The 12741-nt window shown below is 26.3% G+C and overlaps 1 protein-coding gene across 5 annotated transcripts in view; it reads right to left on the bottom strand.

The window, feature by feature from the left end:
• The window catches only part of LOC107436364 (uncharacterized), a 59466-nt gene extending 48538 nt beyond the window's left edge, over positions 1-10928 (bottom strand). Inside the window, exon 1 of one of the 5 annotated variants that reach the window (XM_016048053.4) lies at positions 10799-10928. The gene's annotated coding sequence lies outside the window, so the exon portion shown is untranslated. Of the gene's footprint in view, positions 1-644; positions 822-1285; positions 1305-10798 lie in introns of those variants that run through there. The other 4 variants (XM_043055307.3, XM_087161266.1, XM_016048052.4 and 1 more) reach the window with 4 other exon arrangements.
• Positions 10929-12741: the final 1813 nt, after the last annotated feature.

Raw genomic sequence — 12741 nt, 5'->3', positions numbered from 1 at the left:
AAATATTTTTTATAAATTTAATAAATTATAAAAGAATATTTTATTTTTAAAAAGTAATAAAAATGATAAGAACTCATTTTAATAATTATTCTTGATGTAGACGTCAAAAGTTCTCACAGGGAGAGTGATTCAATTGCAATAAATATGTTTAGCCCCTCCCACTCTTAAAAGATGAAGTAATTTAGCAGGAGAATATCGTTTACTTATTTAAAAATAAATAAAAAAAGGTTTAACTTTCAAAGAGAATTCATAGAAATTCGTATTAAATATGGGAAATGATACTTATCTTAGATTAATTAAGAACACAGAGAAATTAGACAGTCATAGAAAACAACTTATCCGAATGATAAGTGAAACAAGATAAGTCATCATTTTAAAATACAATTTCACGTAAAATGTTATCAGAAGTGCTAATATAAATTTTATAATTTAACACCATAAACTTTTTAGTGCAAACAGAAGAATAAAAACTAATTTATGCAGTAATGATAACTAAAGAGTAAAGATGCCTTCACTGCTGGGCACTCACATAAGAAGTGTTCCGTGAAGAATTGGAAAGATAACAATTGCACTCATTTACGCAAAGGTAGTAAATAGATAATGAAATACATTTAAAAATGGTATAGAACATCGATAGAACTTACAAGAATCATAAAACTTACTTTAAATCCAACAAATTCAGGATAATTTCGCAATTTATAAATAAAATAAAAACAACAATTTCGTAACACATATCAACCCTGCTCCGTTTACTCGCTATCTAACTTGGCTTGGCGAAAATAATAGCATCGTTGTCATAATAGGGTTGCAGGCGAGAAGACATTAATGCCAACGCATCGCCAATATCCTCTTGCCTGTGGAAACTAGTTTGGTGAAACGAGTTCGTTTTGATATTTCACTGCTCAGCTCTTTTACTATAAGTCTTTATATAAAATAAAAGATATGATTCGCACTTTTTCTTAGTTGAATGAGTTTTCATCTTTGAACTTGAGAGATTTATTCGTTCGAAAATTCAATGTCACTGATGTAATTATTTTAAACCCTATCCTACGGAAGTTTTTAAATAAAAAAGAAACATCCGGTCCAAAATTGTGCTCTAAAAATATAAATATATAGATTTTCAAACTGCAAACACACACACACAGATATATATATATATATCCTAGTTGGCATGTTTTACAACACCGTTTGTTATTGCCTTTTATGTAACATAAGTTAGCAGGTTTTGGTTTTGCACTTGGTCATGTTTGCATTGACAACAAAGAATTTTAGTTTTTTTACTTACATTTAGAAATCGAAATAAATATGGAACAATAGTTTTAACTTTTGAGTTCCAATGGCCAACAAAAATTTGCTTTTCAACAAAAGTCTTCTTTGATTCTGAATTCGCTTGTAATTTTCAATACCAATTTCAAAATTAAAATTCACTTTCCTTCTTTTTCATGATATTTTTTTACATAATGTTATCAGATAATATGTAAACGAAATTTCAACATATTCTAATATTGTTAACTCATACATTATATTTGTATCCCCTTACAAGCAGCAATTAGATGAAAAATAATTCTGTACGAGGTAAAAAGTTTTTAGTACTAGCAATATTTACGAAAAAATTTTACGTCTCAAATTTTTTCTACCTGCTTTCTTCTATTTCGAACCTTTACAAGATAGTGAATTTTTAATATTCAGAAAAAATCAGCAATTATGACGTTATAACTTTAAATGATGTTGCCACCAAGTTTTCTCTTATTTGAGATTTTTTTTTCCGTTTTAAAATCTTACGCAGATGCAAAATTTTCTACGAAAAAAAAAACGAAAAAATTTTTAGCTCACGTAATACTTTATTTCGAGAAATAATTTAGTCTATCTTCTACAACAAATTTATTTATTTTAAGTTTAAATCTACACATATTGGATTGCCATCTACTTGCGTCATAGAACATTCAAATTAAATCAAGTTTGGTACATAAATTTCTTGTTTCAGCATGTCTAAATTTTATTTCTTATTAAAAAAAAGTCCTTGCTCCATTTTTAATAGTTATAAGGTCATTTTTTTATGCAAGAAATAAATTAAATTCATTTCAAACTCTCAGATTTAAAATAAAGAATGCAAACAAAGTTTGAGAAGAAAGAAAAAGTTTATACATGTCAAAAGAAAAGTTCTGTAATTTTATATCACTAATACTGTGCTTAGTAGTCAGTTTACCATAATGAAGCTCTTTAACTTTATAATAAATGTTTTCTTTGAGTGTTATTTTAAGTTTCCATTTTATATTTCAAAAATGCGAATTGTTAAGATGTAGGTCTAATCGAAACTACGAAAATTATCTTAAAACTGTTGCGCTCTTTTTAGCAAATATATGTTCAATATCTGGCGTTAATCTAGACTTAATGTAAAAATTTTCTGTTATTGTTATTTCCTTGAAATAATGAAAACTCTAATTAAACTAACAAAATTTAGTGAATTTGTGAAAACCGGGTCCTGTTTTTGTGATTTGTAAAAAATATCAGAAACCAATACAGATTTTTTTGGGTTGGTTGGGAAAAAAAACTACTCTTTTTTCTGAATCTAAAATGGGGAATGGGATTAGCCCTGTTTTTGAGAAAAAGAGAAAAGAAGATTCTGTTTCTGTGAGGGAGATAAAATCCAAAAAAAAGAAGAAAAAAACACAAAAAACATGTCTCTTGGGGACGTTTTGTTTTAAATTTATGAACTTTAGTTCATAAATTTAAAACAAAATTTATGAAAATTATGAGATCATCGATTCCATTTTTCGAGGAAAAAAAAATTTGCAGATTCTATTTTTAAAATGAAAAATATTCTAACGGATTCGTTTTTGCAAATAAATAAAAAAATTCTGTGAAGGGTCCATTTTCATGATAACCTATTTTGTGCAGGGTCCAAATAAGCAATAAAAATATTGGGAAGAGCCTTTCAACGGTCCCGAATTCTTCCTAAAATGATCTCTGGCATATTATCAAAAAGGTAAAGGTTTATGTTTTAAAATACTTTGAACTGGTTTGATTAATTTTTTACTAAAATCGGATAAGATTGAATTTTTTAATCACCATAGTCCTATTGAAAAAGCGATATATAATTTCTAGAAACATTTTTCCCGTTATTAACAAGTGTTATTATAGTAGTAGTGTTATTGTGTAGTTATTTTTCCCGTTATTAATTCAAATTTTAAAAATGTCTTAAATTAATCCTGTCTTCAAAATTAATTTCAGAATGCTGTTATCTACAGCAATTACAAAATCTTTTAGTAGTAACAGCATTCTGATTTTAGAAAAAAATAAACTCATTACACTTTATTAAAAATTCCTAATTTATTTTCATTTATGTCTGTTTTTTTATAACAGAGTAATAGATACAGGAAAATCTAAATATTTGGATTACAATTTTAATCTCATTTCAACAACAAACACTCAAAATCCAGTTATAGAGCTAAGTACACATTAAATTTGAAATTTAATCTGATCTTTCAATAAATGCCTTTTTGTCAAATATTCAATTTTTAAATTCACTTGACCTCCTTTTTCCTTTAAATTTCCTTCTTTTTAAATGAACCTTTTCTAAAAATCAGCAAAATAATTCTGGATCATCAAACTATTTTTATTAATTGATGTTCCTCTGACATTGTTTACCATTTTCCCGAATTTATTATACTTTTCCAACACACGTTTCATTGCATAACTCGATTCTTTAAAAAGTAAATGATCAAAGTAAACTACAAAAATTATTTTTAAAAAATGGCCTGCAACAACAAAATTTATAATTTTTGAATATCGTAAGCAAAACCAAAAAAAACCAACTTCACATACTAACATAACGTTGATTGGTTACATAAAATGATGAGTCCCAGGTAACTATGCAAAACAAAGATTGTTTCTATTAATTATTATTATTTTAAAGCCCCAGGTATAGCTGATAGAAGGAAGCATAATAAAGAAATTGGATACCTGCAAGTGACGTCATCATATGTAAATCGTTTCATGCAAAAGCCAATCAGGTTCAACGCACACGCGTGACGTCGCATATAGATATCCAATTAAATCTGATTTAAACCACATGGTTAGGCATAATCACTTCACTTCTTCTTGAGTTGCAAGTACCCAAATGTGAAAAAAGAGGGAAAATTAATCTAGGTCTAGCTTTGAAATTAATCTAGGTTGAAAAAGGTGTTCGGATGAAAGATTTGAACTTTACCTGTACTAAATTCATTAAAAGATTATACTCTAATTACTAGCTGAATAGCGGTTCTTATTAAGAGGCGGAAAAAAAGTAAATAATCAAAAAATTGGTATTGAGCAATACTATTAAGTCATGCACAAAACTAAAGACACAGATCGACGCAATTTTAAAAAAAAAAATTTTTTTTGGATAATTCCAATCTTTTATTTATTTATTACTTGTAGCAATTCTCGATGGCGGCTTCATGTTATCAAATTAAAACAGGCATTTAGAAGTTCATTCCACTAAAATAAGGATTAACTATATTCATTATCATTAACTAAATTAAATACATATGATGCTGAGCGCGAATGAAGTAAATCCAATTTAAATTTAGGCTAAAATTTAAATTATAACGATTTAAGGATAGGTGCTATGTGTAGATAAATACTATGTGCATTCATAGGTACTATGTGTAGATAAAATGATTGCAACTATTTTATGTACATTTTTATCAGTCAAAATTGTTTCGATCAGAACGTAAAATAAATCATTTCAATTCTGTTTTCTTATCAGAAGAATAGATTGTTCAATATAAACAAAGCGACTCATCCGCCATTTTAGCTCATGCTATTAACACCGTATGTCATTGAATTTGTCAAAATAGTGATCGATTTTTGTTTTATTAACAATATATATATATATATATATATATATATATATATATATATATATATATATATATATATATATATATATATATATATATATATATATATATATATATATATATATATATATATATATATATATATATATATATATATATATATATATATATATATATATATATATATATATATACGAAGAAAAATACGAAAGAAAATTAAGAAAAATAATAATAAATTATATTTATTATTTTTTTATTATTGATATTTGAATTCACTACTGGCTTTATATATTACATTCTGAGCTTTACTCTGTATTTTCTTGAATTTTAATTTGCTAATTTTGCTTGATGTTTTATTTTTCACTTTTTATTCTTATTTTACTCTTTTTGTTTAATAAGTTCTATTTTCGTTTCAATTTTTTTGGTGCTCCTCACACTATTGTATCGATATGTTTTGCCTTGGTTATATTAATACAATATTCGAAAGCACTATTTTTTTCTGATACTATCGTGTGAGCTGATGACAAAATCATATATTTTCGTTATTTTTGCTTTTTTTTTAATTTTAAAATGTTTAAATTTGTGAATATGTTTTAAAAGCAATTCTTTATAATTTTTTCTTCTCCTTTAAATATTTTTATATATATCATTGTTTTATATAAAAAAAGGATTATTTTATAATTAGTTCAGTCTTTCCTAACCTTAATCATTTCATAAATTTTATCTTTTAATAATAGGCATTATTTTGAAAGTTTTCTGTTAAATCTCATCACAGTTCACCAGTTTCGTTCTAGAAATCAAACAGCGAAGTAAAGCAACTAAATTTTAAAAAAAATTCATTAAGTTTAATTAAGTCTTAAACATATTAATAAAGGAAGAAAATCTTCCACTCTATAAGATTTTCAGTCTAATTCAATAAAACGATTTTCAAAGACTCCATAGGTGAACCAAAATTCATACAAGTCCCTCAACAAACGGTAATCAATATAAAGTTAGAAGAAAGTTAATCTATATACAATGTAACGAAATCAGTGGGGAGTTAATAGTCAAGGCCTCATTAAAAATAAAAGGTAATAAATAAATGAGGAAAGAGTACTAGGGTGCCTTGAAGACGAGAGACCCGTATTTTACTATTCTTTATCACCAAAAGCACAACTAAGTAATGGAATGACTAGCAAAACCTAAAAATTTAAGACCAAGTACAAGTTAGGGGTGAGCTGTTCAAAACCAGGTAGTTGGATGAGACCAGGATTTGACTTTATTGACTAAACTGTTTATCAGAAATCACATGAAACTAGCCGCAGAACAATCTCCATGTTATGAAGAGGTGATGCTAACCAGACGGTGTAGGGGTCAGGGAATTGGCCTTGTATCAGAAAGGTTCTGTGTTAAAATCCCGAGCAAAGGCATGTATGTTCTTTCATTCTCTGTAATATCTGTCCTTACTGTGGGAGCAACGTTGGACCACCTAATATGGTGCTCCTGAAAGAGTGGCCAACAAATTTGCCCTACTGATACCTGAATTGACGAAATGTTAACGCAGGTGGTCATTGGAAATAATAATTTTAAAAAATAGGAGACGAATGAATCACAGTGCAGGCGATTTATTTATGAGTATCAATGATTTGAAAAATCAATTAGTAAAGTTTTTTTTCGTTCCACCAATTTAATTTTTCTTTTTCTAATTTCTTGAAGAATTATAGATAGCTCAGCATCTGATTACGGTTTTCATTAAGTTATTGTTTCAAAATTTTGAAGCAGGCATTAAATCACGTTTAAAAATATGCAGGGGCTTTTTTTTTCCTTCGTAAAACCGGGATGCCTGTAAGCTATTTCCCTGTATAGCTTCATAAAATAGGATGGTCGTCGTGTTAATTTGCTTATTATAAATAAGTACTTCAGTAGTGGAAAAACTATTTCCTTCATTATTTCTACGAAATAAATAATAAATTCATTAAAAATTATTTCCAACTGCACGCAGTGTACCAATAGATGAAGTCAAATCACTAATATGTAACGAGGATTGATTTGAAGACAAAAATTAATACGATAATTAATGTGATTGTAAAACGAATGTTCTCATAACACATGGCATTGAGCAAGCAACATATCGCGTAAAAATAATAGAAAGAAAGGTTCTCCAATATTGCTAAATATCTTGGAATATAAATATAACACTTTCATAACGATTAAAAGCTGCCAATAAATATTGAAAAGCCTACCTAACCTAAAAGATACTTCATAAAATGCGTATCAAGAAATTGATATATATCAAATCATCATTAACTTGTTCATTTGCATTCATTATTTACTTGCTTCATTAATTTGCAAAAATACACTGATTTGCGTTATTTTACTTAAATTTTAGCATTAAAAACAGCCACATCTACGTAAGTATTCAAATGAAAGAATCATGTTATTTTCACATAAGTAGCTACAAATTGCTAGAGGGAAAAATCGTGTTTCATCATTAATTATCCCATTGGAGAATATGATCAGTATACTTGTTTATTTTTTATTTATTTATTTATTTATTTTTTGCAATCGAAAGGTTTTTTTTTTCTTAAGTAAACTAAGAAAAAAAAATACCTTTCGATTGCGGAAAAAAAAAATAAGCAAGTATATTGATCATATAATGAACAAAACATACAGATTTATTTTTACATTTATGAACTTCAGTTAAAGTAATTAAAATCTGTAACCTTTTTATTTTAAAGATACAAATGAAAAAAATCATGCTACATATTTTTAATTAAGAAACTACAAATAGTAAGAAAATCATTTTTAAGTAAATTTACTGATCACATAACAAATTAAAATAGGTGGATATTTATTTTCACGTTAATATACGCCTTTCTAACTGTGCTTAATGTAGTCAATAAAGGAAATTCTTTGAAACTAAACGAGTGCAATGTTGAGGACGTAAAGTATTAAATAATAAAGGAATCGATATAGTCTTCAAATTTCTTTCTGTTCACGTAAAAATGTAACATTTAAAGGGGAGGGTGTATTTTTTTAATGCAAAGGAAATTTTTTCTTGTTTTTAATTTAATGGAGTTTAATGATTGTAAAATGCCAATCAAATCAGAGTTTGAAAATTAAAAATAAAAAAACTGAAAACGCTATCTATGGCGTAGAAAAAAAAACTTTCACTTACCAGAAACTTCTTTAATAACTCTTATGTTGCAAATTTTTCAAGTAAATTGAGTGAAAAGTAATTTAAGTTATAGAACTCGCTAGTTTTGTAAATGCTTTCCTGAGAAAAGGCCATTTTAATTTGTGAATGCGTCAATTAAAAACTCTTTTTCATTTCTCTAAGTTACAGCTGATACTTTAAAACACGTTCTAATGTACAGAGCGTCAAAAAATTGGACCCCCCTGTATAGGTTTCGATGGAATGATTTGATCTTTATGTTTTCGAATTCAATCTTACTAGTTTGAGAGGGTGACAAAATAGTGTAGACGATATCTTAAGTTACGAAATCAGACACATAAATGTACTTTCTCAGAATGAACATACCTTTTTTCACACCGGTTTCGGATTTTTGACACTCAAAATAAAGGAGGTAGCCGTAATCTGAGAAATATGTTCCCCATAGTTGGATCAGGAGAGCGATCCAAAGTTAATCCAAGACTCCTTAATGTTAATTTTACTTTTCCGTATTCCACTGTGTCTCAAGATTTTTTTAAGCGAAATGAAAAAATTTTGCACACTATTCTTAAAGTTTAACCGTGCAAAAAATAAACGTTATTAAATATTTATTAGTTTTTATTATTTTATTCAACAAGAGTCAGAAAAAACTTTGGATTGCAAGGTAAACAATTTTTTATGTTGTTTTAAAGTTTTAAAATATGTACATGGCAATATATAAAATTTAAGCAAAATCGGTTGTAAAATTTAAGCAAAATAGTTCCTGAGTTTTAAATATTCGACTTCTTTAAAATTTGATTTTTAGGAACTATTCGACTGATTTTGCTCAAATTTTTTATTTTGCCATGTAAAATTACATGTTTTAAAATGGCGTAAAATTTTATACACTTCAAAATTTTTTCGACTATTATTAAATAAAACAATAAAAATTAATGAAAATTTACTAACATTTACTTTTTGCATGGAATTCACTTTGAATAAACAAATTTTATAACTGTGTGGAAAATTTTTTCAATTGACTTAAAAAGTTCTTGAGATATAGCGAAATACGCAGAAAGTAAAATTAACTTTAAGGGATTCAAACTTTGGAACGCTCACCTGATCTAACTTTGGGTGTCAAAAATTCAAATCAGTTAAAAAAAAAAAAAAAAAAAAAAAAAAAAAGAGAGAGAAAAGAAAAAAAAAAGGCATGTTGAAGTTACGCTTTTAACCTGTAAGATTGAGTCCTAAAACGTAAAGATCTAATTATTAATTCAAAATGGTCCGTTTTTTTTTTCTCTTTTTTTGCGCACTGTACATGCTTTCACACAAAGAAATATTACTTAAAAATTTCACACTGGTGTTTCTTCTTACAGAAAGGCAACAATCAAAAAATATAAGCAGCAATTTAATTTAAATTTTCTATTAAAACTATATTCTTCTAATCTAATATCAGAAGATTTAAGGTATTTATTGAAAACGATTGAAATTATTCTCCTACATAAATAAAGTAATGTTTTTTGAACAAATTCTGATAGAAGTATTAGAAATTTAGGAGAAGTGCAAATAAATTATGCATTTAAAAGAAATTTTTTTTAAAAAGTATGATTTTCCACATTTATTAAAACATATAAAACTAATAACTAACGATTATATCATTAAGAAAAATATTAATTCAACACAAAATCGTTTGTTTATAGCAAAAAGAGAAGGATGGAATATCTCAACTCTACTCTTAAGATTAAAACTGATTAAATTTATTTGTGTGTTTTCAAACGATATCGTCTGATCTTTTAAAGCAAGTTCCAAAAACTTCAAGTCGGAGAACTGACCCAATCTAGGATAAATCTTTTCACCTTTGTCACACAAGAATCAAGTTAATATTTATTGAAAGTTTTGAAACATTTGCTTCTGCATACTTTTCATAGGTTCAACTGGCTGAATCTTCATGATTATGTAATTTAAAGTTGATTATATCTCAATTTTTATGAAAAAATATATATGAATAGTTATTGAAAATGAATAACTCCAATACGTTAGAACAATTGTTAATATTAACCATACTTACAGAAGATATGTTAACCAACTACATACAACTTTAATATTAAACAAGTATAAATTTGCAGGTGATAAATGCAGGATTATTAAGAAAAACTCTTTTTTTTCTTCTTTTTAATAAAAATGTAAAGGAATATTTATCCTCTTACCTTCCGCAAGTTTTATCAAAATTTTAAACCCTAATAACTTTAATTATTGTTCAAAATTAAATATGGAACATAGAAATTTGTTTATTATTTAGAACATTTCATAAATGGCAATTATTATAGAGAAAAGAGTAATTACAGTAGTTCTGAATCTTAACACTTGTAAATTCGCCAAAAATAAATAAATAAAATTAATCAGTGAAAAAAATACTGTAAATAATAATTTTTTAAATTCCCGAATGTTACGAACTTAGTCATTTCGTTCAAAGATTGGATTAAGTGAGATACCATAAATTGTATCATAAAATATCTAAATAAATGAAATAAGAAAAATACTAAAGTTTTCATAACATCTACAATATAAAAGTAATTAAACGTTCGAAATAATGTTCGAAAGAAAACGATAAATATCCGACAGATACTTAGAAGATAAAAATATTCCGGAATCTCTAAGAATTCAGTAAGCACCAGCCAGACTCGACATTAAACGAAAAGCTTCCTCACCAATAAAAAAAACAAGCTTCTCGGGCTGCTACAAAAGCGCACGATCTTGTAACAAACATTCTACCCAAATATAACATTCAAATAAAAGCAAAGAATAAAAAATAACATCAACCTACTTTACCGATAATTACATTTGGGCTATAACTTTATGAATCACATTTACGAACAAGACACTATCAACATAACAACAATATAAGGATGAGGTAGATAACTTGATAGAGAAACGACGGGGTTTACCGGAAAGGAATCGAACGCCAAGTATGTCGCCAAATTTCGTATTTGTGACTGTCTTCTCAAGGACAAACAGGTTTCTGTGACTTCGACCAAAACACAGGAGGAATAGGAGAATTTTGAAAAGATTTATTAATCAACTCTCATCTAGGAACTTGCAGCTTTTTCGGTCAATCTTTCTAAATAAAGAAATAATGAGCAAAAAAAAAAAAAAAAAAGCCGTATATAACTCAAACGCTCTTATTTTCCAAAAAAATACAGCTTAAAAAATCGTTTTTTTTTTTTTTATTTACTTAAAAAACACATTTTTGAGCATTTTTTGGCAAAAAAACAAATAACAAAATTAATCAATATGTTTATTTAAATTTTGGATTTTAATTAAGGCTGTATTATATTTTAAAATAAACGAATGTTATAACTTACAACCTTATGTAAATGATAAGTATCAGTAAAATAAATTTTTATAGCTTTCATATCGTTATTTTTAATTTTTAATTATATTCGAGTGTTAAAATTTCAGCGCCATAAAATACGATCTCGCTCAAATTATTTAGAGTGTGCACAGTTCTTCCTGTTAAGCTTACCTGCTTTTTTTTCTTCTTTTTTTTTATTCGAATCGAGCGCACACATAAAGAGGTCAAATTCGGTTATTACATCAGGATTCCTACATTTCTTATATTTTTTTTAAAAAAAGAAATTGTTGAAAAGGAGGCAAGCACCGATACTTCAAAATGCTTGTAAACACCTTCACAGAACATATAAATGAGAATTTCACCTGTCACATCTCTAAACATTAAAATTGTAGATTCGAAATAATTTTTTTCGTATCTTCAATTTTAATGTTTACAATTTTATGTAAAAATTACTACTGTTATTTAAGTTTTATTGGGTGAGCAGAAAGGTTATGCTGTATACATGCTACAAAAATATAATTAAATTATTTATACAGTTTATTTTTCATTCGAATAAGTCTGCAAAGTAAAAGGAAAATTGAATTTCTTTCGCCGCGTTTTTAATTTAATCATTTCTTTTTCGCTTGCGTCAAAAAAAAAAAAAAATGTTAGATAAGTTTTTTTATATTTAAATCATGACTATTTTTCATTTTAATTTTATTTTCAGTTAAAAAGCAGCCTATATTTTATTTAAATAAGTTAATGCAATTTACAAACAAGTTCTTTTTTTGTTATAAAAAATACATATTTTATTTGAATTTAAGTTTTATTTTTTTTTAAACTTAAAAACTGCTTTTTTTTTACTTTAATGAGTTTTGTGAAATAAAAACATAAAAAATATTTCCAAACTTAAAAAAAATGACTAACTTAATATATTTATAAATTTAAAATAAATAATAAGTTCGTTATAAGAGGGTCCTTAACAATAAGTTTGTTAAGGTTAAGTTCAATAAATTTATTTTTTAAGTTCATTAGAAAGGAATTTGACTTTAATGAACGTTTTCTCCGATTTATACATCTCATCTCCATTTATACATCTTAAATAGCTAGTTTTAGTTAATAAAAGCTTTTTTTATTATTTTTTTTTAAAAAGAGAGAAAATGGATTTTTCCAAATCTTCTACATTTTATGTTGACATTACAAAGCTTATTTACTATTACAAACCTTATTTATTATAATAACAATTTTTTTAAATTCCTATATTTTTCAACATTTTCCATACTTTATGTCGACATTATAAATTATTTTAAATAATTATCTAAATTCAAATAAATGTAAGTTTAGTTTTGAAATTTTTAATTATGTTTTACTTATGTTGAAAGAGACGCATATAAATATCAGAACATTTAAACAAGAGGAGATAACACTGTTTTGAA

The sequence above is a fragment of the Parasteatoda tepidariorum genome, chromosome 4 (genome assembly GCF_982258835.1).
Source record: "Parasteatoda tepidariorum strain Cologne lab strain chromosome 4, Ptep-v5.0, whole genome shotgun sequence".
Classification (NCBI taxonomy): Eukaryota; Metazoa; Arthropoda; class Arachnida; order Araneae; family Theridiidae; genus Parasteatoda; species Parasteatoda tepidariorum.
Note: the sequence above shows the minus strand (reverse complement) of the source record. Positions and strands in the feature narration are given on the sequence as shown.